Below are 25,696 nucleotides of genomic sequence, written 5' to 3'. Positions count from 1 at the left end.
AACCCGAGCCCTCCTGTACCTGATTCCCTGAGGTCTGGGCAGCCTCTCTTTGGGGGAAGTGTGGCGGCCGGGAATAAGATGATCTCTGGAGTGGGAAGAGGGGAAGAGAAGATGGGGAGCAGAAAGAGAAAAGGGGGGAGAGGAGACAGTGTTTGGAAAAGGCTAAAGGGCTCAGTTCAGATCACACAGCTGCTAGAGCCAAGCGAGGGGCAGAAGGCGTGTCGTGTGGCGACAGATGCCCGGTGAGGTGGGATATCCAAGAACACAAGGCAAGATTCGCTAGCTTGAGAACCTGTCATCTCTGAACAGCTCAGGAAGAAGCATGAGAACAGTGAACTCACAGGAAAGGAGCCCAGAACAAAGCCTGGGGCACACAGCCAGGCACTGGGCGGGGCCTAGTGGTGGCTGAGCATGCGCACACCTGCAAATGTATGGTTATGACTAATTAGCAGTACATGGGCTTTTCATTTTATTTCTTTTCTTATTTTTCTGCAATTTTAAAATTTAAATTTAAATTTTATTAATTTATTCAGATTACAACTCAATAATTATGCCATCACTTGTATGTATCCTCCCATTCCTCCCTCCCTCCCACTTACATCCTATTCCCCTCCCCTAGGTCTAACACCGAGAGGGACCTCCTCCCCCACTATACGGTCATAGGCTATCAAGTCTCATCTTGGTAGCCTGCTTATTCTTTCTTTGAGTGCCATCAGGCCTCCCCACCAAGGGGAGGTGGTCAAATATGGAGCACCAGAGTTCATGTCAAAGTCAGTCCCCACTCTCCACATAACTGTGGAGAATATCCATGTCCATAGCAGCCTTATTCATAGCCAGAACCTGGAAACAGCCTAAATGTCCCTCAGTTGAAGAGTGGATAAAGAAACTGTGGTACATTCATATGATGGAATACAGCTATTGAAAACAAGGAAATCCCAAAATTTGTGGACAAATGGATGGGACTAGAAATGATCATAACGAGTGAGTTAACCCAGAAGCAGAAAGACTCACATGGTATACATCCACTTATAATTGGGCACTAGCCCAAAAGGCACGTCCCACGAAAATCTTCACTTACCATGAGATTAGGAAAGATGTGAGGACATTCTGCTGAGACTCTAGGCAAGAGAAATATAGGAGATGGGGAAATAGAAAGACCCAGAGCATCCTAGAAACCTACGAGAAGAACATCGTGATGGGTGGATCGGGGCCCAGGGGGTTCTGCTCAAACTATTGCACTAACCAAAGACAATGCAATAGTAAGCAGCGAACCCCTACTCTGATCTACCCAATGGGTTTTTCACTTTAACAAGGATCGAGGACCCCAGGATGCAGGCTAGGGACTGGGCAGCTGGAGCTGGTATCTAAGGGAAGTCACTCCAGAAAGGATAGCAACAATGTCAGTGGTGCCAGATGACTCTCAATGCCAGGGATAGGAGTGTCGCACATCTCCCAGAGCCTTGCTAGGGACAGATTGCTGAATGTTGAGTTTCTGTCCTAGCCCCGTTGTCCTCACAGCTCTGACTTCAATCCCATGATGCAGGATAAATCCTTCCCCTCTCTTATGCTTCCTCTGCCTTTTTCTCTTCTCGTCTTCATTTTTCTTCTTCCCTCCTCCTTCCCTTCATTTTCTCCTCTTCATCCCCCTCGGTTCCTCTTTCTCCTCTCCCCCTTCTCTCCTTCCCCCTGCCTGTCCTTCTCCCCTGGCTTATTGCCATGACAAAACACACCACAACCAAAACAACTTATAGAAGAAGGAGTTTAACTGGGGCTTACAGTGTCAGAGGGTGCACCCATGACCATCATCGTGGGGAGATGGCTGCAGGCAGGCACGGCACTGAAGCAATAGCTGAGAGCTTACCTCTCAAGACACCACTATGAGGCAGAGAAAGAGCTAACTGGGAATGGTGTGGGTTTTTGAAACCTCAAAGCCCTCCTCATTGACCTACCTCCTCCAATAAGGCCGCATTTTTGAATCCTTCCAAAACAATTTCACCAACTAGAGATTAAGCACTCATATATATGAACGTCTGGGAGCCATTTTTTTTCCTCTTCCACATTTTTTATTAAATAGTTTTTATTTTTTACATATACATTTATACTATTACACTTATATACAATAAACTACCTACAGCAAGAAGAACCATGAACAATCAGGAAGTATATTAATGTTACACTCATAGTGTTTTGGCTATTTGTATTTAGCAGCCTTGGAGGAAGTATCTTTTCTATCTTGGTGCATCTAAAATTCTGAATGTAAATCAATATCTATCATATTTTGTCATTATCAACTTTAAAAATCTATCTAGACTTAAAATGCCTTAACCCGTAAACAACTAAGCTTAATTGTAAGACTAAACTATTTGGTCTTCAACCCCAGGTCAGCAGGTGAGCAGCTTCTCGAGTCTCTGATGGGGTTGAAGACCAGATAGCTTAGTCTCTGGGGCCATTCTTTACCCACTACATCCCCCTCCTCTTTGTTTGGACTGTTGCTTTCCCTGTCTCTATCTGGGATGTTAACCTGGAGTTCTCTTTCCCAGGCCAACCTTTCTATCTAGGCTTAAAAGCCATTTCTTCCAGGAAGCCCTCCCAGAATGGCCATATACCAGTTCTGTGTTTCTGCTTCACACAAGATAGAATCTTGTACTTCTAGGGGAGAAAAATGATGTGGGGGATAGGGGGGAGGCAGGAAGGATGGTGTGTGTCCCTCACAATATCATTTATAGCCAACTCCAGAGCCCCAAGACCACTTTAGAGAATGCTGGGCTGAGTGTGGGTGCTCTGCCAACTGTCCACCAGCTGCCACCATCTTCCAGCTCTTGAGGAGAAGCCACTGGAGTCTGCAGCATTTTCTGGGTCACTGCCTGGCAGTTGGTAACATTGCCCCCCCCTTCCCCACACTTGTCTCCCACTGAGTAAGCTCTGAAGCCTCCTCCTCCTCCTCCTCGTCACAGTGAGTCTGTTGCCATGGTGCCATGGTGAGGCTGGGCATGCTGCTGCGAACAGCAGAAACCAGGCTTCCAGGGTAGAAGCTGTGGGCTGGGCTGAGTCTGGGGACTCGAAGGCATTTCTCCCTTTGTTAGTATTACAGTAGAGCAGCAGCAGACCAGAGAGACAGGCCATGTCCTTTACACAGTTGTGCCAGGGGATAACATGGAACCTGCCTTCCTTCTCTCCCTTCCTTCACTTTTCTTTCATGAGAGTTTCTCTCCCTTCACTGTAACAAAGCCACCAAGGCCTCAGCCATCACCATGGGTCCTTGCACCTCAGCACATCCCCAGCTGCTTCTCTGCCCACCTCTAGCTCCCTCCCAGCTGCCTTTGTCCACAGCACTCGCTGCTAAGACCATTGTGGGCATCCCCTTCGGTTCCTCTGCTCAGTATCTAGATTCTCCAAAGCCAGAGACAACCAGCAGCCCTGTGGGGTTTGCTCCCACTGAGCTGGTCATCCTTTGTTAGCCCTTGGCCTTCTCTGGCCCGTTCTCCACCTGCCCTCTGCTCTGGCCCCAGGAGCCCGACCTTTGGCTCTTGCTCCTTTAAGCCTCTAAAGTGGGTATGGGTTCCAGACAGACACCGGGTTCCTTGGTAGCAGAATTCTTGCTTCCACAATCCCCTTCTCCGGAGCCCATCCTGTTCTTCTGTCTGTCCCCGTGTCTGTGTGTCCCGTCTCTCGTCTTCATCGTGCTTTGCTTGCTGGTTCCCCAGCTTGCTCACACCTCTGTGACTTGTCCCTTCATCGCAGCCCTTCATCTGCACTCTCTGAAGTGACAAACACCTCCTGCTGAGGCTCTGATAAAGCTGTGGTCTTGCACAACAAGTGTGGCTGAAAGAATGAGTAAGTGGCCAGTGGGCCTGCCGGCCGAGGATCCTCACATGCCCAGACTTGGCAAATAGAAAGATACTGTCGGAGGCAGAAGAAAGCTCAAGGAGGACTTGGGTGCCTCCGGACAAGATATCCTCCAATTTTTTTCTGGGCCAAAACCAGCCCTTATAGTTTTAAAGGTTACAAGTAAGACAATCCCAGAGTCCCTGCCAGTGGCCGATACTTATGACTCATAACTCTCCAGCAGAAATAGCTTTAAATCCTTTTATTTTAGCTGTAGACCCCCCTCCTATCTTTAAAGATAAGAGTCATCTCTATTATTTTTCTAGGAAATCACTATACCACATTAGTACATACAGTTATAATATGGTAGTGCCTCAAACAGGAATTTCAAAGAGCACAAGATTTGAATTTAAAAATAAAACAAAACAAAACAACAGCATAAACAAAAACAAACAAACAAACAAACAAACAAAATTCTTGTTTCAGACGTTATGTGCCTAGCAGCTTCAGGCATCCTATTTAACCTTCTGAGTGATTTTGTGTCATTTGTAATATGAGGTGCTGGGAAGCCTTGTCCAGCCTTGTTCCAGCTCCGAGTTTGAAATGCAATAAAGGCTGCATTTGATAGGAGTGCATGGGGCATCCTCAAGTTAGCCAATACTCTGTCCTCTTCTGAATATTTAATCTCGGGGTTGGAAATTCTCTTGATGTTCTCTTTTCCAAATGCTCTTGAAAGTGAGTCACAATTCTCCAAAAGAGATCTTCCTGGTATTGCATATACATTGTGCATGAAAGGGGCGGGGGCGGGCTTCAGCTACCCTCCTGGAACCTTTAGGATGTGGGTGGCCCACCAAGGTGATCATGGTTGGCAAATAGCAACAGGATCTCATAAGGGGATGGCAATCCTGCTGCCCACTTGGATGATTTGCGAAGGATGTAGGTCTAACCCATGTTGATAGCACAGAATGCCAGTGCTCAAGAGCCTCGACAGGAAACATAAATTCAAATTGTCTGTTGCCAGCTGTCAGGAAAAGCCTGGGTGCAAGAAATAATATTCATGGAGGATTATGTGAAGGACACCTGGCCCATCTACTGCTATAGATATACTAGATTTTATCCCTGGATCAAGGCAGACGGTCAGAGCTGTGCATCTAGACCAAGTGGTTTTGGCCTATTGTAAAAGGAGATTTGCTGGCTTGTGTTTAGGCATCCTGTTTTAAGTTCGCACTGAAGCAACGCTTGAAGGAAAAAAATCTACGTGACTTTAGCAATTTCATTTCATGTAAGAAAGGTGTTTTAAAATTTGCCTAGTAGATCTCAACATCACATTTTGAAGTCTTCAGGAGAAATTTCCCTCATCTTCATCTCCTGCAAGGCAATAGGTGTAGCTTTTACCTAGGGACAATGCTGGGTAGCAGTTGTTACTGATGGCTTCCCCTTTGTCTATGGTTGGTTGCTAGGAAGCTCAGGCTTTAAGCCACGGATTTCTGCGTTCTAGCTTTTCCTAAGTCTTCTATTCGTGCTCCTTGACTCTTCTACTCTAACCCGACCATCTCATGACACTGTGTTGTCATTACAACTGTTCTCAGTTTCTTTTTCTTGCTATGGAAAGAAAGAGGGTAGTCGTTTCAAATAAGAGAAAGTCTCTGCAAGACACGCAAGAACAAAATGAATGCAAGCATCTCACATTTTCGGAGAGATAGAATCCTAAGCTGGCTCTGATTAGTCCTTAACATTTGACTCAGGTTACCTCGTGTGGAGGGTATAACATTGTGACCAAAGCAACTTATAGAAGAGAGGGTTTAGGGGGCTTAGTGTTCCAAAGGGTGAATCAGTAGTCATCACTTTGGGGAGCATGGCAACAGGCAAGCAGGCATGATGCCGGAGCAATAGATGAGAAGTTACTCTGATCTACAAGTTGGAGAGAGAGAGAGAGAGAGAGAGAGAGAACTGGGAATGACTGGGCTTTTGAAACCCCAGATGCCACACCATGTGACACCTGTCCTCCAACAAAGTCACACCTCCTAACACTTCCCAAACAGTTCCAGCAACCAAGGAACAAGCATTCAAATATCCGAGTCTGTGGGTGCCATTCTCATGTAAATCACTCCAGGAATTCTTAAGAAAATATGGTATTCATCCATCCAACAAGGTTTTTGGCACATGCCATGTGGCAGAAACACAGCCATCATTGCTACAATTACTCAAAGAAGCTTGAAAAATGTTTAGGACTCAGACAAACCAGCCGATAACTACTTAGATGGATGAGATATGAGTTTATGGTAGGAGGGAAGGGCAGGCAGGGACATCTGGTGTGGGAAGACTCATCAAGTCCAGGGTACAGGGAGGGCTCTCCAAAGAAGATGTGCTTGGTCAGACTGGTGCCTGAAAATAAGGAGTTGGACAGAAAAGAAGGAGCCAGAATTGTCTCCAGGAGGAAAAAAACAATATGCACAAATGTCAAGAAATACAGAAACAATGTCACAGAAGACTACAAGCAAGGTGATACTCAATTGCATGCTCTGTCCCCGACAGTGGAATACTACTCAGGCATAAAAAAGAGAAACCACTGGTGCACATCACAATTTAGGTAGACCCCAAAAGCAACACAACATGTAATCCCATTATCCCATTGCTTTAATGGAAAACTCTAGTGATGGGAAAGACATCAGTTCATTACAAGGACTAGGAAATGGGGACAGTGTGGCTGCAAAGAGGGACACCACAATGAATTCTGGGAAGCGATTGGATTATTTTATTGTTTTTGTTTGTAGTTGTGGGTTTTTTGTTTTTGTTTTGTTTTGTTTTTCAAGACAGGGTTTCTCTGTGAAGCCATGGATATCCTAGAACTCTCTTGGTAGACTAGGCTGGCCTTGAACTCACAGAGATCCTCCTGCCTCTGCCTCCCCAGTGCTGGGTATTTTGTATTCTGACTGTGATAATGCTGTATCTATATTTATGTTCAGACTCAGGAACTAGGCATTCAAAATAGAAATCAACCGCATTGTTCAGTAGTTTAAAAGCTAAGAATTTTGTCACACACAGCCACAGCTCGAACCCCTACTCAGATCTAGCCAATGGACAGGACATTCTCCACATCGGGAACTGACTGTGACATGAACTCTCGTGCCCCATATTTGATCACCACCCCTTGGTGGGGAGGCCTGGTGGCACTCAGAGAAAGGATAAGCAGGCTGCCAAGATGAGACTTGATAGGCTGTGACCATATAATCGGGAAGGAGGTCACCCTCGGTCACAGACATAGAGGAGGGGAATAGGGTGAAAGCGGGAGGGAGGAATGGGAGGATACAAGGGATGGGATAACAATTGAGATGTAATCTGAATAAATTAATTAAATATAAAAAACTAAGAATTGGAGGCATCAAAGGGAAGTCAACTACTGAAAAGCTTGGAGAAGGAAACTGGGCAGGAAAAGCAGCAAGTGGAGGTTTCAACGGGGCCCACAATATTTTGTTTCGTAAAAAAAAAAAAACCGAGGCAAGGAAAAAGTAAACATATCCATATTGACACTGTGTTTGTATATTACCCAGAGGACATGGGAGGGGCATGGTGTAAGCAGGAAGTGGCACTGCTGCAGATGTGTTTGGAGACGGTCCCTCCTTACGGCTGTTGCATGTAGAATGTATGAAAGAAAGCCAGGGTACAGGGACAGTGAAAGGGTGTCTTCAAACAGGACGACAAAGGGGGGACCATCCATATGGCCTCAGTTTCCCACAAGTTCAAAGACCACAAGACCACAAGAAAGGAAATTATCCTAGAGGGCCTGAGGGACAGTAGAGGGGCAGTTGGGCCACATACCATGCTGAGAGAGCATCATGGGGCACACCTGAATGCTGAGTGTGCCGTAGGATCCTCCGCCGCCGCCACCCACAAAGGATGGATGGTTTCCTATGCTTGGTGATGGGGGTCTGTTCCTTATCCACAACTCCAGCCCTGAACAGCACAGACCTTCTGATTCCAAGTTCCTCTTTAGTCTCCTTGCCCACTAGTCTCAATTTAAAGTTTGGGTGAGGCAGGGCTGGGAGGTTCAAGGACAGAGGAGAGTGGGGCTGTACTGCTGCCCCCACCGCCCTGTGGAGAGATGGCCTCCTAGCACTTCGTCTGCACTGGTTATAGGCTGGTAGGAGCTTATCAAACTGTAATTACCCAGCCTGGGTCTTTGCTAATTGGTTCTCTGGAGTGAAGTTACCTCCAATCTGTGTGTTATGGGTGCACAGCAGGAAGTGATTTGAGCCGAGGAGGCTGTCTGTGATGATATGTCAGGGAAATCTGTGTTATCTGCAAGACCCTGAAGTTGGGACCTGGCTGAGTAGGAGAAATGAAAGTGTTCCTGGGCTCCAGTTCAAATCTAAAAATGGTCGCTGGCCTCACATCATCGCGCCCCCAGGGTCCTAGCCAGGGCACACATTGGGAGGCCATTTTCTTTTCTCTCATAAAGGAGAGGAGGGAGGGAGAGGTAATGGGAAGGAAAGTAAAGAAAGGGAAGGGAGGGAAGAGGAGGGAAAGGAAGGGACATGGGATAGGATGGGTCACAGAAATTCTCTTTGACTCTGCTGACCCCCTTTGGTTGACAATCATCTCTGACATCTGTGTCAATGAGCATTGATAATCCATTTCCAAGCCCCCTATGATCGTTGAGCTCCGTTGTCAACGTGACTGGATTTAGAATCACCATGGAAACATGCCTCTTGGTTTGTCTAGGGGAGTGTTTCCAGAAAGATTTAGCTGAGGAAGGAAGTCCCGCCCTGGATGTTGGTGTCACCATTCGTTTCATGGACTGGAGTCCTGGATTGAATGAAAGGGAGAAAATAAGCTGCGCTCTCTCTCTCTCTCTCTCTCTCTCTCTCTCTCTCTCTCTCTCTCTCTCTCTCTCTCTCTCTGTGTGTGTGTGTGTGTGTGTGTGTGTGTGTGTGTGTAAGTATCTTTCTTCCGGTATGTAGAGATGCACACATGTGGAGGAATTACATGTGCACATGTGTGTAGAGAGAAGAGGACAGCCTTAGGTGTCATTCCTCAGGTACCATTCTCTTTGTGTTTTGTTTTGTTTTGTTTTGTTTTGTTTTGCTTTGCTTTGCTTTGCTTTGCTTTGCTTTGCTTTGCTTTGCTTTGTTTTGTTGAGGCAGGCTTTCTCACCGGGCCTGGCACTCATCGGGCAGGAATGATTGGCTGGCTATGAGCCCTAGGATCTGCTTGTCTCTGCTTCTGCAGAGATGGGGTTAGAAGTGTGCATCACCACACTTGGCTTTCTTGACGTGGAGTCTGGAGCTCAAACTCTGGTCCTTGTACTTGGAAGGCAAGTCTTTCATGGAATGGCTTATGTTCCCAGATCCTGATTATGTCCTTCTGACCCCACTGTGGATGGCACCAACTACTCAGTGTCATTCTTTCCATTTTGACTAGCTTCCACCCACACTGTGAGTCCATCCAAGCCTTGAGCAAGTTGACTGTTTCTGTCTTAGGCCCTTTGCATACACCAAGACCACTTCTTTTCCTGACCTCCCTGCTATGTATTTCTTCTTTGGGTGCAAGGGAAAGGAAATCATATTTCATCCAAACATCACGCACTCTGTGAGTCCTTTCATTACTGGAGAGTGGGCCTTTAGATTTCTCACTGTAACATTTGGTTTTGTGACTGCACTTGGACAACCAGGTGTTTTATTGTGTGTTTTCTCTCCCTCATAGAAGGTAAAGTGTATAACAGCAGAGACTTTATATTGACCAAAGTTATTCAGCTGTGTACTTGGGTACACTATGTATGTGGCTTATACTGAACATATACCTGAAAGAGCACCTGCCTCCACTGATGCAATACCTTGTAGAGACTCTCTTTGTTTCTTTGGACAGTGTTTGTTTTGGTTTGGTTCTGTTGGTTTGATTTGGTTTATCTGAGACTTGAGTCTAGCCTTGAATTTGCCAGATGTCTGAGGATAACCTTGATTTTTTTTATCTTCCCAGTTGCTGGGATTGTTGGTGTGGGCCACCATGCTCAGAATTAATGAGGCTTTTGTGCTTCCCAAAATACATACTTGGAAGGATTTGACATTTCAAGTATGATAACAAGGTCATGTTTTCCTAAGACCTCTGGCTGTCAGTCTTGATGGACCATCAGCTGGAGAGTTGTCAAGCCATAGAATGTTAGGCTCCACCACAGAGTTTATAGGTTTCCAAGGTTTTCAGGTGATAAAGAAATCTGGTCGAAGGGCCATAGACTGGGAACTACTGGGAACTTCAGCAGCATCTGTAACAAAATTCATTGATTTCCCATCTGGTATCTGTTTACCAGTCTAGACATGCCCTGAATGAATCACATGACCAAGGACACCTGAGTCTTCCAGCAAATTTGTCCAGTGCCTTACCCCCATCTTCAGTCTCTGGAATCATTATGACATTAACACCATCAGCTGCTCCTTCCTCATTGAAGTCCCAATCCTAGAAGACTTCTCACACTATCCTCATTCTCACAGAGAGTCCTTCACTGCTCCCAAGTCTGGATTTGACATCCTCTTTCTATTTCTGACCTTAAACGTGTTCCTCAAATCGAGAGAAAACAACATCTGTTTCTTTCATAAATGCAATCTCTTCTTGTCATGATGACTCACATCTTTAGAAAGATGGATTCTAAGCATCTATCCATCTATAAGACTGACCACTCTTGAGCCCCAAAGACCCATTATCCTGATATACTGGAGTGCATGGTTCCAAGAGATTTGTCCCCACAGGGTTTTGCATTCCAACCCCTGTATAACAAAGAGAAATTAATATGGCCAACTTTTCCAGATGATTAAAAGGATGGTGGTAGTCTTGTATGCAGTGGAGGCTTCACAGATGTAAGCATCACTATTATTTTACTGGCTATTCATTTGTCATCTCCACTGTTTATTCCTCAGTGCCCAACTAGCACTGTCATTGTTTCATACATTATTTCAGTTAACAAGTCTTAGGAACTTTCAGTCATTTCTGTTTCCGACCCCACTATTTTTCTTATTCTCTCAACCCAAAGGCTATGTAAAAATGATATTTTGGATACCTGTCCACTGGTATGTGGAGGTATATTTTTACAATCTATTTTTATTTGGGGTTCCTTAAATCTCTTTCTCCCTTCTCCACCCCAATCCCTCCCAACACCCCTAGGGAAGAAAGAAGGTTAGCAGGGAGATGGGGCTTAGTTGTCCTTAGCTGCTTCCTGCTGTTTAAAGTCATCGGGTTCCTTGGGGCAAACCCAACCCTTGTTTCAGGATATCTCCACCTTCTCATCCCACTGCATCAGCAGCAACCAGGAGCAGCAGGGGGAAGCACCAGCAGCCTTCTTCTTTCTTGGAGTTCCCAGTCTCTCTCTCTCTCTCTCTCTCTCTCTCTCTCTCTCTCTCTCTCTCTCTCTCTCTGTCTCTTTGGGTTTGTCTTTTATGCCCACTGCCGAAGACCAAGCCCCGACATGAGGACAAAGATCACACACCCTCATGAGGCACTTATCAGACATGGACAAACTGGAGCAGCCCCCATATCGCACATCTGGGGTTAAAACAAAAACATGTTTACATATAAACCAAAACTTCCACAACAGGGATGTTATGATCGAATCTGCCTATTCTACTGGACCTCTATTATTTTGGTCATGTGACCACAACTCTGGTGCCACCACATCATCATTCCTACCACCAGACCCCAGAGTTTTAAACAAAGTATATACACCTGAAACAACACCACCAAGGCCCAGATTGGTGTGTTTTTTTTGTTTTTGTTTTTGTTTTTGTTTTTGTTTTTACAAAGCTGTCATGTATAAAGATAGAGTTAGTCACATTTGTCCTTCACAGTGCAGAGAGAGGCATACCTTGAGCAGAATGTCATAGGTGGGCTGCATGGAAGATCAGGGTTAACCAGGAAAAGCTGAAGTTGTTCAGGAAGAAGAAAAAGCAAGTGAGTAGAGAAGAGTGATAGGGAGAGAAGAGAACTGGAAGAAGGTGTTTAGAAGAAGGTTGGATTCTAGGAGCCTGGGGTTAAGGAAGAGAGAGAGGGAGAGAGAGAGAGAGAGAGAGAGAGAGAGAGAGAGAGAGAGAGAGAGAGAGAACACAATGTTGTGGTCCAAAAGAGAAAGACAAAAAGAATCCTTGCCATGGATCTTCCTGGTTTTCTAGACTCCCAGGTTCCCCTCTAATTCCTATCACTGGCATCCTTTCCACAGCCACCCACCCCATCACACAGCCTGCACAGCCCCTGGTTATTCTGACTCTCTCTTCTTACTTCTGTCCCTTTTAGCATCCTTGCCTTTATGCTCACCCAAAACCAAGAACACCAAGTTCTCTTAGCTAGTACTTCACTCCAGCTACCTCATACTCTCTACCTATAGTCTAACTCAGCAGAGGTCCGAGCAAGTGCATGTTTTGATTCTCAGATGTTCCCAAAACCGTATCTTCCACCGTGGAAACCTTAGACGGCCCAGCCGAGTCTCTCCTGGGACCATAAAGCTTGATTCCAGCATCTTCCACACCTTCCCTCTTCACTTCCAAAACTCACCTTCTTCTTTCCTGCCGTTTTCTCAACTCTGTCTCTTTGCCCATGATTCTCCATTTCCATCTTTCCTTTCATGAGGACTACCTGATGCCTTTCTTCCCAGATGTTATTGCGCTTAGCAACATCAGGTCTGGCAGGTTGACGTCAGTCGCAATGGGAATATTTATGCCAGAGAAATTGGCAAGAGGCAAAAAAAAAAAAAATCATGTCTCCCTCATTCCCCAAGGAGAACTGGTTAAATGTTTATCGTCGCCTTATGGACTGTCACTGCACTGAGGAGGCAAACCTACGCATCCAAGATCGTACAGCCAGTGGGCAGTGGCATGAGCCAAGGCCTGACACCTTTACATCATTACTCTTTTCACCGGGAAGCTGCTAATTAGGACTTAAAGGACCCTTCCTAATAGATAAGAGTGTGGACAAGCAAAGACATAGATTACACAAGACAAACAGACGCAGTGTCTTCAAGTGAATAGCCGGCCTTTGTTAAAAGAGGAACATCCCCCACTTCCCATCACTGGTGGCTCTTAGGTACCCACCCCTTCGTTCCAATCCCTGAGTAGAAAGAGACACCCTAGAGGTGCTTGCAGCTCCTTCAGCTTCACACTAGAGGGAGGACAAAGGCATCTCTCAGCCAGTTTCTGGGATGCTTTGGACTCCACTTTGCTCTATAATTAGTGTCTATTTGTCTCCTTAACTTAAACTGGGTTCTAGCAATTTAGAGCCAGGGAGCCCATGTTATTTCAGATATGTAATTGAAATCCCTTTCTACTCCTCTGGGAACCTGGGATGTTGCTTTACTCAGCTGAATGATAAAGATGCAGGGCCCTGATCACAGACAGATAAGTAGGCTAGTTGATTAGAACGATTCCCTAGGCAATCCCTAATCTACTAGTCTGTTTGTTAACTATCTGTCTTTTTAGGTTATTTGGTTTGCATAATATGATAATATAATAATGTGCCGGCTCTTTAAAGGTGGAAGCGAACCCAAATTGAAGGCAAAACAGGCACAGCTGGTGTCCGATCAATCAGCCACAGATTTTATTGAGCATCTATTGTTTGTCCGGCCTCTGGTTAAGGATAAAGAGACATCAGATGTCCAGTCTATGCCCTTAAAAGCTAGCTGAGGCAATAGGCATACACGGAGAAAATTGATAGAGACGCTAGAGGGTCCAAGTATGTTGTTACTAAATATGTGAACTAGAACAAAGCGTTAGGCAGCTGGTCAAACATTAGCCAGTGTGAAGATCACAGAGGATCCACGTTTATGTCCATCCTTGGTTACATACTGATTTTAAGGAAGCGTAAAGTACCCCAGTTGCTTCTCCTCTAGATTTGAAATACTGTGAGGCAGGAGGAAGATGGAGGTAGCAGTGCTTTGTTGAGGTTCTTTAAGAGAAAGTTATTTCCCCATGGCTGTTCCATAGATCTTCTTTTCCTTAATTCTTTAAAAATCGACCCTGTTACACAATTTTTTTGGTCAAAAGGATGGGATCTGAGTTGTACTTCTGGATTTGGATAGAGATGTGACATTCTAAACTACCCAAAAGATTATAAGATTGCAAAGATATACTATTGTCCCCTCCCGCAGGAGTTAATCCAAATGAGCCTGTCAATCACCTGCACAGGGGGAAAAAATGGCCCATAGTATAAGGTCCCAGAAGCTTCAAGAAACACGATGTACCTGACAGATTTAGAATATGAGACTATATATTCTTGCACCTCTGGGCCCCTCCCTCACTGTAGTGGCTTATAGGACCTTCACTGCACAACCTGCTGGATTTCTGAGTTCTAACTCAGAGAAGTTAACTTTTTCTTTTCTCTATTTCCATATCCTTTTTCAGACACTGCCAAGTACTAAAGCCTTGCTGGCCCTTTATGCTGCCTTGTTTTATGTCAACCTGACACTATGTTAAAGTTGTCTTAGAAGAGGGAACCTCAATTATGAAAATGTCTCCACAAGATCACACTGTAGGCAAGTCTGTAGGACATTTTCTTAACTAGTGATTGATTGAGGGTGGGGGCCCAAGCCCCATTGTAGCTGGTGCCACACCTGGGCTGGTGGTCCTATGTTCTTTTTTTTTTTTAAATTAATTAATTTATTCATATTACATCTTGATTGTTAGCCCTTCCCCTGTTTCCTCCCATTCCTCCCTCCCTCCCACTTCCCCCCTTCTCCCCTCCCCTATGTCTGTGATTGAGGGAGACTTCTTCCCCCTATGTATGCTCTAAGATTATCGAGTCTCTTCTTGGTAACTTGCTATCCTAAGAAGGTCCTATGTTCTATAAGAAATCAAGATGAGCAAGCCATGGGGAACAAAGCCAGTAAGCAGCACTCTCACTGCCTCCAGGTTCCAGCCCTGTTTGAGTTCCTGTCCCAACTTCCTTCAGTGATGAACAGCAAGAGATATGGACACAGAAGCTAAAATAATTCCCTTCTTGACTTGCTGTTTGGTCCTGTTGTTCTATCACAGCAATGGAAGTCCTAAGACACTCTGCCATTTTTACCACCAACCCCTCTCTGAAACCCTTCTTGAGTGTGCTGCTTGCAGATGTCTGTGGCCTAGCCTGCTTGCTTTCTTGAACTCTAATTTAGAATTCTTTTTGTTATTGTTGTTTTTGTTTGTTTGTTGTTCTTTCGAAATAGGGTTTCTCTGTGTAGCCCTGGCTGTCCTGGATTCACTTTATGCTGGCCTCGAACTTACAGAGATCCACCTCCCAAAAGCTAGGATTTGCCTTTGCCTTTGCCACCATGCTGGCCTAATTTACAATTCTTCAGACTCTTCCTCATATCCATCCCTCTTTCCCAGCATTTGCCAAGAACCCAAAGCTTCCCCCTTTATTGTTGCTTCTCTAGAATGCTACTAAACTTGTCCTCTGGTTTCCACCTGAGTCCACTTTTTAAAATCCTTTTGCCTGTGAGGCCAAGAACCTTCAAAAAGAACCCTGTGTACCCCACCCCTCCCCCTCCCCGCCACCGCTGTGGTAAAAGGGGTTGCTGGGACAGGGCTGTTGAGTCTTAGCTTAGAGCAGCACAATTTTGCAGAGTCTTAGCAGCTCCGGAAGAAAGCTCTGCCTTGTAAAGAACACAGAAGCATCTGGTCCAAAATCAACCCTTGGAATTAAATGGCATCCTTTGATCCCAGCATGCACCACTCAGCAATTTCTGCCTATCCCATCTCATATCCATCTAGAACCCTCCCTCTGAAGTGAGGCCTGTGGAAACTGACTAGATTGAGTGCCGCTGCATCCTCACTGTACTTCAATGAGTATTTCTGGAATAGTCCTCACTCCCTGACCTACTGTGGGATGCTAGAGCTGGGTGCCACCTCACACATGGCAGTTTGGACCTCGCTCCTCCTGCAAGCATGTGGGCATGTGAGAAACAGACTCAAAGAGATGGAAACTCCATCATCGCAACAACACTCTGGCTCCACAGCGCACCCTTGTTCCGCCAACTCTGTTCAGGTCATTTAAAAATTCCCCCATTCAGTCCAGTCACATACCCTGACACGCAGATACACAGACCCTGTGCCAATAAGAGGCCAAGGATCTCATTCTGGATCTTAACAAGCTTCCCAGGTTCACTCCCCATGTGTGCTTGGCAACGAGGACGGTTACTTGTTCGCAGGCAGATTGTTTACTCCCTCCCCCAGCCTGAGAGGATCTCATTAACAGGGCTATCTGGGGCAAATCTGGGTCTCCAGCATTCCACACAGTATCTGGTCCAGCCTGATACTCCACACATTTTTGTGGAGATACTGAGTAGCGAGGAATGGTTTCGCTCTCTTCGCAGGCATTCCACAGGTAGCCTATCAGGTTAGCACATCTGCTTTCAGCTGCCTGAAACGCCACTCATGTGCCGCCTCAGAGGGCTAATTGGCAGTGTGTACAGCATGTCTGCACCTGCAGTGCATTCCCAATTACTCACCGGGGCCTCCCTATCTGCTAGGTCCCCTGCCACCCACTCCTGCCCCTAGGAAAGCCAGCTCAGTATCACTTTGTCAAGCACAAAGTGGAGGGGTGAGGAACACAGACAGACCCAATAGGGCACCCGCAGACAACCCAGCATTGACTTCCAGACAGTGATCACTATGACACTGGGAGCCCTTTTGCTCCCCAGTTTGTGTGGAGCGCAAGCTGTATGAGTCTCACTGGGGCACAAACTGTTTCGGAGGCCACAGCCCAAGATTTTGCTTTGCTGCACTACTAAGGTGTGTGGCTGGGAACTCTACGGTCAGAAAATAGTAATAAGGGGTCCTGCAGAACGTGGGCCAGATCAAGCTAAGCAGAAGCAGTTGGTGATCTGGGCTTTTCATTGGGGTCCAGTACACAAATCCTCCTTCTCATTCTTTTGACCAACTGTGCAAGCAATGTCACCCAGACGTTTCCTTTCATTCTCCCTGGAACTACTTGTTTCTTAAAACTTCTTACTGATAATTGATTGAGGCCTTTACTTTGGAGGTCATGATTTGGTACAGCGCCCACTGCTCATTTTATAGACTGAGTCAGGGAAGGACAAAGGGCCTGCCAGCCCTCACTGCCAACTAGTGCTGGAAGCAGGGTCCAGGCTCAAGGATGCTGGTATGGTTGGCAGTCCCCTGGATCTCACATGAGATCATCACATGTATTTTTTTTTTCATTTTTTAAATTAATTCATTCATATCACATCTCAATTGTTATCCCATCCCTTGTATCCTCCCATTCCTCCCTCCCTCCCGCATCAACATGTATTTAACACTTATGGAGATCAAAGGCTTTAAACTTCAATTTTCCAGGAAGCGTCCTCCCTCTCCATGGTCCAGCTATTTGTTGGCTACATCCAGGGGCGAGATACTGGGTATCCGTGGAGTGTTCAGTGTTTGGCACTCTGCAGCTTGCCTGGCCATTTCAGTGTCTACTACTCCCAGAGCCTCACAGATGTTCAAGAGACACACATCAGGGAGGTTGGGGCTTCAAGGGACTGGAGGCTTTGAGAAGCTAGCCAATTTGTCTGCATCATTTAGATAGCAAAGCAACAGACCTGAGCCCTGAATTCGAGACTTTTAGATTTCCGCTCCACACACTCGTTGGCTACAGCTCCCTGGTATAGGCTCCAAAGTCTGAAGCCTTCTTCCTGTACCTGGCCAGCCTGTTTAATAGGCGGAGGAGTTCCTTGCAACCAGGCATGGGGCAGAGCTCGCTAACCTCGCTCCCCCAGGGACAGAAAGCAAGATGAGTGATACATTCCCTCCGGTAGGACTACACGTCTAATTCCTTCTCGGAGCCTTCTTAAGCCTTTGGCCTCAATTATGTTCCACGACCAGCAAGTGACACAAATTAATTATCTGCTGGGAAAAGAAGGGCTTTCTTTTATCTGTTTGAAAGTAGTCGCCTTCTTGTTTCATGGATTGGCCTCATAAACTCCAAGGAAGGACAAAGAAGATGGCTGCCAGTGGGAGGGACGGAGGGAAGGTGAGCGAAGACAAACAGATAGAGGGCAAAGAGGGGAGAACAAAGGATGGGAGACATGAGCAGGCACAGTGAGCAGGAGCCTCGCAATATTAAGGGCATGAGAGCAGAGGGTTAGACACCGGGCGATGATGCTACAGTCTATGTGGAGGGTTTTGGGTCTCACGGAAGGCTGAACTGCATAAGCGGAGTGCTAAATGGTTTAGAAGATGTAAGCTCCATGGCAGAGGGAACGGCCTTGTTCAGTTTACCAGTGTTCCTGTGTGGCTCATCGTGATTGGCACACAGAAGACTCTCGATGAAGCCCAATCTGTTGAATGAATGGATCAGTCTGTAGACATTGGCCAAGCGAGTAAGGCAGAAAAAGCCGTCTGAGGAGGAGATGGCAATGCAAACAAAGACAGTTGGGATGATCATCAGTTAGCCACAATTAGTGTGAGTGTGCTGAGGGCCAGCGGGCAGATGTGAGGTGGGACCAGCAAGCAAGCTCTGACTGGTTTGTCTGTCCTGGGTATCCTTGGTAATGAGGAAATAATAGCAAATCTCACTTATGTCTAAAATCAAATTCCAACATCACTCTGTGAAGGATATAAGTAGACTCCAAAAGTTTTATAAGGTTCCGAAACAGGACTCTGGTCCTGATGCCTCGCTGGAGTCCTGTGATATCTCTTGGATGGTTGTGCAGCCCTCTAGTCCTGCCCAGGGGTTGTCCTGTGGCTGACTTCATAAAACAGGCAGGTTAAGACAGGGTATCTGTTAGAAAGAAAGCCCATATGGATCTGACAGGTGGTGATCATTTATCTTTTCTTTCCTCGTGTGTATGTGATGTATATGTGGTGTGTATATATGTGTTCACATATGTGTAGGTGCACATGTACATGCAGGTGTGCATGCATGCAGAGGCCCAAGGTTGACACTGGGTAACTTCTTTCATCCTTTTCGGCCTTATCCATTAAGGCTTGGTCTCTCAATTCAACCTTGAACTCAGAGATACCACCAGTCCACCTAGCCCACTGCTCCAGGGAATCCCGTCGTCTCCACTTCCCACTCACTGGGACTACAGATAGCTACCATGCCCACTTCATGCTTGTGAGGCAAGTACTTAGTGCCTTGAGCCAAAAATGATCAGTTTTCTTTGTGTGCTCTTTCCACCTCCCCATTTCCCTAAAAAAAAAAAAAAAAAAAAAAAGGTTTCACTAAGGATGGGGGCCAGCAAATAGTAAAGAAATGTGCAGTTCCCGCTGTTGCACTGGTGCTCGGGCTAGAGGAAAACACCCTAAACAAGTCCACACTCAGGCACTTGCCAAAGCATCTTCTACCAGGAGATGCATTGAGAAGGGACAACGCATTAAAGCCCTCATGGTTAGTCTCAGTCTGAGACTGGAAGCCAGGCAGGGCCTGCCCAGAGGAGTACGGGGATGAACTAGCCTTCAGAGTCTTTAGACTTGCTTCCTGCTGGTGATGAGACGCAGGATGCTGTGGGGGGGGGGGGGGGAGAGGCAGGTAGAGGAGCAGGGTGGAACTACAGTGTGAGGTCAATTAAAGCAGAGTATCAATTGTGGACCTGCCACATGGCAGGTAAATGAATTTATACCTTATTAAAAGCTAATGGGTGTGCACTTGTGTGTGTGTGTGTGTGTGTGTGTGTGTGTGTGTGTGTGTGTGTGTACATGCATAAGCATGCGTGCGTGTAAAGAAAAGACGACTATAAATGGGGAGAAAGATGTTAAGACAGGGAAGAAGGGGCAATGGGGTACTATATGTGACATGAAAGCCATAGGGACTGTTTGGGAAAATAAGTATGACCTGCAAGAGGGGAATGGGAGATGGGGAAGGCCAGTAGAACATATAATGATGTGAAGATGCTGTAAGGAAACCCATTACACTGTGTTCTTTAAAAAAAATACGTTTTTAAAAATGCATGTAGAATACTATATGCTTTCTGTACAAAATCTTGTCGAAGCCACATAGCACCAGAAGATAACCCAGGATCTGGTAGTTCGTACAAATCCCATTGTTTAGATGAGGAAACTAAAGGTCAGAGAGTGAGCCTTAGTCACTCTGAGCAATAGGTCTGAGACCAATTCACTCCAAAACCCTGACCTCTTGCTGTGCTGTGGGGAACAGGAGAAGGCAAGCTCCCAGGCGTGCCAGCTAGATGCCTCAATCTTAGCAAAACCCAGAAATCCAAAGCCAGGCGATAGATAGATTTCAGATCCCTTTGGTCTTGTGCTAAGGGACTTGGGGAGGATAACACTGAGATTCATTAACATAGAGGTGGGGACCCCAGGACTTCTGAGCCGCCTCCCCAGCTTCCTGGGTGCCCTGCCCACTGCCCTTCTCTCCCAGGCTGCTGCCTAATTATAGAGCTGTAGATGCAAATTATTCTAATAACTGGTGCTAATTTATACACATTTACATATAATTTGCAATTCACTTGCTGTCCACATTAGGTCAAACCTCACTAATTCAGACCAAACTGAGGAAGCCTACTCTGTAGTGCAACGTGTAGGTTATGGAAAGCGCCAAGAGTTTATCGCTATGGAGTTCTCATAGTGAAGGAGTGTCTGCTTTAAAAATGAAACACATGAGCTTAAAATAGGCATCATCGAAATGCTGCTTGAAAATCTTTTTTAAAAAGGCCTCCTCCCAAAGCTGGGCTCTTCAGAAGTTCAAAAGCCAAAAATTATTTCCTTTTATTTCTCTTTGATTTCTCTATTTTTCTCCATGGAAAACAACAGCAAGTGAATAAAAGCTCTCTCACTCCCTGCTTTCTATGCTTGGGTTCAGAAATGGGATGTGATTCCACTGCTGCCCCACATGGAACTAATCTATTTTCACTGGCACAAAATGCCCCCTTCAAAAGTGAAATACAAGCTGAGCGTGGTGGCACACACCTTTAATCCCAGCACTCAGGAGGCAGAGGCAGGCGGATCTCTGTGAGTTCGAGGCCAGCCTGCTCTACAAAAAAAGCCCACCACAGTCAGTTAGAGCTGTTACACAAAGAAACCCTGTCTCAGAAAAAAAAAAAGTAAAATATATTTTAAAAAATCAAGATAATTATGCATATATATTCTTGGGCCATAGAGCCAATAAACACAATGCCAAAAGAGCAATGAGGCTACCAGTGCTATAAGGGACACACTGGATGGTGGCATTGAAAAAAGACATAATGTTTGCCATAGTTTGAATGTGAAATGCCCCAAAAGGGTCCAGTGTTTGAGCACATCTGGTGGTGCCATTGAGAAGGTCATGGAAGCTTTAGGACACGGAGCCTTACTGAAAGAGTGAGTATGGCGATGGGCCTTGAGGTTGACTAACCCAGATCCACTTCCTATCCATTCTGTTTCTCAACTATGATACAAAGTAACTAGCTGCTTGATGCTCCTGCCACTAAGGCCTTCCCTGCCAGGATGGACTTAGTCCTTCAAACTGTAAGCCAAAAACTTGCCAGTCCTTTAAGCTACTGTGTATCAGGCATTTCATTACAGTAGAAAGAAAAGTAAACAATGCATTGTACAAAAGTCAACACACACACACATACACACACACACACAGACACACACACACACATACACATGCATGTATTATCTATAAGCAGATTCTAAGTAAGAGTTCTCACTCAAATGACTGTTGGGGAAATGAAGGAGGTAGGTGAGGGGAAGAGTTGCATAAGAGCTAGGACAAACGTAGTTTCCACTGGCTTCCAAGAGTCCATGAGCCAGTGATCATGGGAAACACGAAATCCTTTGCAGAACTAGTGGACCTAGAGAACCTCAGTCTACCCCTGCTTGGAGCTAGCCTAGCTGAGCTCTTAAGAGTGCAGAGCCTATAACTTAGCAAGTCAGGTGGGCAAAATTCACATGGGGTCAGGCACCACCAGAGGCGGCTTCAGTGCATCTTTGGCACAGCCCTGGGCCAGCTGCTTGTCCCCCTAACTTTATTCCATTCAGACATAGCATCTCTGCATTTTTTTGATAGGTCACAGTTCCTACGTGATGTGTGTTATTCTGTTTTTCATCATCTAGTAAGTGCTCCAGGAAGGTTTGTTTACAAAGATGTTTATTTAGCTCTCAATTCTGGAGGTTCAGCGTCACATTGGCTCAGCTATGGTGAAGAACTTGTGATAGAGGGTGTCACAGAGATGGGAACACATGTGGGAGGAAGGAACACACCTCAAAACTGGAATCCATGGAGACCGGCAGGGCCAGGCTCCAGCTTTCACATCCTCTTCTGGTGAGAACCAATCAGAATGTCACCAACAATGTATTAATCCCTTCTCATTGGTCCGATAACACGAGAGCATCAATCCAGGGGGACGTTCTGATGCTCTGTAGGATGTCCAAAGAGTCTAGGACACTTTAGATTGCATTAGGAGCTAGGAATTAACATTCTCCCTGAGACAAGACGGTAGATGTACATTGTCAGCTACTCCATATTAATGCAAGCCATGTTTTATCTTTCTTGCTGATGGGCTAAGAAAATGCATTCGCCAGATCAATAGAAACCCAGCATTTACCCAAGGCGGTGTTAATCAACTCTCGTGAATCTGTGATGGCTGGCATTGCAGCAGCTACAACGGGCGACTCCCACTTGGTCTACCCTACAGCAGCCCAGCCATCTACCACGAGCCACTATCCACTTGGGCTTTGCAGAGGCCAGACTGGCAAGGTTTTCAGGAACCACTTACCCTGACTAACACCTGGGGACAGCACTGACCTCAGCATCCTTTCAGTTAGTCAGGGTGTCACTGATTTTTGTGACCCTCCCTGGAATAGGATAACAAATTTCATTTTTGGTCTAGTAGAGGGAGGGAATTTTTGGGGCCTTTGTAATCACTAGCCTTTAGTCTATAGATCAAAGTACCAGTGTCTTACTAAATACTCCTAGTCCACGTCTATGTCAATTATCAGGGAAACAGGCAGCAGGGAGGTCTTTCTGAGATACAGCAGGCAGATCAGCTGGACATTCCTGACCTCTCTAAGAAGGGTGTGGTATTAGAGTTCTCCAGAGAAACAGAACTGATAGAGTGAATGGCTATATGGGTAGGGGCAAACTGCAGCATGTCCCCCTAAATCGATGCTATCATGCTAATTGGACCAATGAAGAGGGGTTAATACATTGTTGGCGACATCCTGATTGGCTCATATAGAGATGAGCATATGAAGGCTGGAGCCTGGCTTTGAGGTGTGATGGATCCTTCCTCCTATGTGTGCTCCCACTTCTGTGAATTCTCTACCACAAGTTCTTCACCAGAGTTACCTCTATATCATGTATAATATATAGTATTATACAGTAGAGTGGCATACAGGTTATACAGGTTGTGGTCCAACAAGTTCGACAATGGCTGCCTCCTGATGGACAGTCCAAGAATCCTGTTCAGTCCTTGAGGTTGTGTGGGTGTCTCAACCGGTCCTCGGTGTACACTGGAATCCAAAAGAAGTAAGTTCTAAGACAGAAGAAATGGCTTACCAGTGAGAGTGCGGGCAGGCAGCACAAAGCAAGAGCTTCCTTCTTCCTTGTCCTTTATATAGGCTGCCACCAGAGGGTGTGGCCCAGACTCAAGGAGGATCTTCCCACCTCAAAAGATCCAGAGTGAGGATGGGTCTTCCTACTACAAATTATTCAACTGGGAAAAATCCCTCACAGGGTTTCAGCTAATTCCAAATGTAGTCAAGTTGACAACCAAGAATAGCTAAGACAGGTGTCACAATTGTGCTTTGTGGCCCCCAGATATCAATGTCAACTCAGTCCTTGCCTCCAACAGACCTCAGAAACATTGTGAGGATTCCAATATTGCAGACTGTGCAAATAAGTGATTATAGGTCCTTTGAGAAAGCATTGGGGGCGGGAAGGGAAGGATAGTCATGATGGAACACATCTCCCACAGCGTGAGGGATTTCTTCACGAGAAAGTGATCTCACCTAAGTAGGAATTCTGAGTGTGAGAACAGCCTCAATCCTGGAAACCAAGCAAGGAGTCTTGACTATTGGAATGTATGAGCAGGACCTTCTCTGTCATTACTGGCTGCCTATATGCCTTTTTTTTTTTTTCACCTAGGGATCATTCAGAAATCCCTGCAAGCCAGGCTCCCCTACAGCCCTCGCCCGCCGTGACACTGATTGCATGCACCCTGTTTCTGACAGTGAGTTGTTACCAGCTAGCCTCTGCCATTATGGGGTTTGTTAACTCAATGAGATACGGTCTCTAGCAGCTCTCCTCCTGAGCCCTCTGGCAATGTGGGTGCCCTTCACTAGTCCTTCTTCATCACCCCAGTAAACAGAGTTTCTCCTGGGCCTCCTGAAAGAAACAGGCAGCTAGCAGGCATTCTGGAGCTATGTAACTGAGCAACCCTAGGAACCCACTTGAGTCTCCCGATGTCTCTCTGCTTTGTTGGCCACAACAACGCTGGTAATCATTTTTGTTTTTCATATGGGCTATTGTTTTGGCCAAGTTTCTAACAGGCATCTCAGGAGGGTCTTAGAACTCAAACTTGGTGTCCTTGCCAGGGGGCTGCATTTTGTGTCGTGGGAGATTGCCTTGTGTTGACAAAGCTCGCCATAGCCAGCTTTATACTCTGGCCTCCCTCCAGCCCAGATCCACTCTTGGTTCCTGGCTCTCCTGCAGTGTAGCCAGGTCCTACAGCTTTGGATACAATCCTCTAATCCCTTAACAGGCCCAGGAATTCCCCAGTCTGGCTCTGCTGAGATTTGGCCTCAATTGATGCTCTGGAGTGTGTCCAGGAGGGGAGGTGGGAACAGTCCCCAACCCAGAAAGCAGTCATGGGGCTGTTAGGTCAACAGAGAGACTTACGCATGATCTTTTGCACGGAGAGGCTCCAGTCTCTTCACAGCAGACTGTGCAGACACTCCATTACAAGTACAGGGGACCACACGTTGCCTTTCAGTGCCTTCTTTACAGTGTGACCAGCCCAAGCTGAGAAGTCAGTCTTTCCAAAGTTCTGTCACTTTGACAATGAAATCCAGGGCTGGCTTTCCTCCTGCCTGCTCTGGCTGCAGGCATGGAGGTTCTTTCTAAATGCTGACACCTTGCTTTAAATTGTTAATTATAACTTCAGGGCTGCCATTTTCTCTCTTCAACAAATCAATGCCACTTGGCTCAAAATCATACAATCCTCGCAGTCCTTCTCCCCTCTGTAGTCTCCTATTATGAACTCAATTGTGTTCCTCACCCCAAAGTTAGATAACGAACCCCTTAACTCCAATGTGATTGTATTTGAAGACAGAAACTTTAAAGAGGTAGTTAAGTAAAACGAAGGTGGGCCTTAACCCAAAATTACTGATGATCATATAAGGAGAGAGAAAGATGCAAAGGAAAGTCCATGGACAGATGAAAGGCTGTGAGGACACAGTGAGAAGGAGGTGGCTGACCTGCGACTCAAGGACAAAGAGTGCCCACAGGAGAAACAAAGCTGGGAAGTACCTTGACCTTGGACTCCCAACCCCCAGCAGTGTGAGAAATACATTTGTATTGGTGAAGCCTCCAAGATGGTGAGCTCTCCCTGCCTTCTCTAGCACACTCACATAGCTTCCAGCTTTCCTAGGCATGGAGCCAGCTTGTGTACCCTCTTCTGGGTCCACTAAGGGAAGGTCTCAGTCATCACAATGCTCAGGCTGTAAGGGACCATCAGTGCTCCATCTACTGCCAGCAAGGGGATCTGCATGGCAACCTAGCCCTGGGCTGCATGACTTAGAGCCTTCATTTTGGGTTTACATGCTCATACTTTAGGGCTACTCTCAACACCAAATATGAAAGCAGGACCAGGGCTACTTAGCAGGGGTGATATCAGAAAAGGGCCGATGGAGGGTAAACTACCTCAGGAGGAGAGCTAAGCAAGAGTGCACTCTTCGCTGGGAACTGGTCTCAGTCT

This window comes from Acomys minous (genome assembly GCF_964271855.1).
Source record: "Acomys minous genome assembly, chromosome: 5".
NCBI classification, from domain to species: Eukaryota; Metazoa; Chordata; class Mammalia; order Rodentia; family Muridae; genus Acomys; species Acomys minous.
Note: the sequence above shows the minus strand (reverse complement) of the source record.